General features: G+C 43.1%; 1 pseudogene; it reads left to right on the plus strand.

Annotated features, from left to right (window-relative positions):
* LOC103733137 overlaps nucleotides 1-981 on the plus strand; it is a 3,484-nt pseudogene that overhangs the window by 1,215 nt on the left and 1,288 nt on the right.

The following is a 981-nucleotide window of genomic DNA, read 5'->3' on the forward strand; positions in this document are numbered from 1 at the left end:
CTATAATGGTGGTGGGTCACCTGTCCTCTTGATCAAGGAGGCTGAGGAGACCCCACCAGATGGACTTGAACCAGTGTGCAGTCTATAAAAAGGAGGGTCAACACAGAGGAATCATTTCCTCCATGATGCCAAGCGAAGCCAACCATGGTCGAGCAGGACCTTTGACTTGTCTTCATATAGGCAGAACTGGTAAAAGAAAGAAGCCAGGGGCTCCTCCAAGCCCGTGTGACCCCTGAGGAACAGATCCTCAAACGACCTTAAGAGTAAAAATAAATTGCTTTATCTGGACCAACTGTATGGCCTTAAACATCCAAAAGGAAAGTATAACCAAAGAGTAAAGGGGTCAATATAATTTCTTAAGAGTCCATATGTATAGTTAAAGGCTACATAGCAAGCAGCAATGAGAGATAGGCGATGCCTTCTTTTGAGCTGTTGGCCAGGGTAAAAAAGGTACTCCCAAATAGTAACCCAGCATTGAACTGGGAAAATGAACAGCAGACCCTAATCTTATCTAAAGGAGTTTTGACAACTGATTGCTGCTAAAAGAGGAAGAGCTGACCCTCCTAAAACGAAGACCTCCAGATAGGCTGCCTAGATTCAACAGAAGGGCAAGTAGTGGGGATTGGCTGGGGTCCAGACAACACAGCAGACATTAGTAGGGATATCACGTATAAGGGCTCTAGTGGAGGGAGGGAGGCTATGGGAGGGTGCCATCTGGGAAGTGGGTGTATAGTCTCGAATAAGAGTTTGGGGTGTTCTGTGTGATATACACACACACACAAAAAAAAAATTTTTTAAATGTATTATATTTGAGGAGGAAGCATGGAAATTTACATCATGTTAATTAGTAGAGGTGATAAACATTACCATTGAAATCTACCTGATGACTTTATAGACATACACAGGCACCAAGGACCCAAGTGCAACCGATTATGAGTAGTAATAATCAGATACATACAGATTAGAGATGCATACACCAAC

The sequence above is a fragment of the Nannospalax galili genome, unplaced genomic scaffold (genome assembly GCF_000622305.1).
Source record: "Nannospalax galili isolate Female #2095 unplaced genomic scaffold, S.galili_v1.0 scaffold456, whole genome shotgun sequence".
Taxonomy (NCBI): domain Eukaryota; kingdom Metazoa; phylum Chordata; class Mammalia; order Rodentia; family Spalacidae; genus Nannospalax; species Nannospalax galili.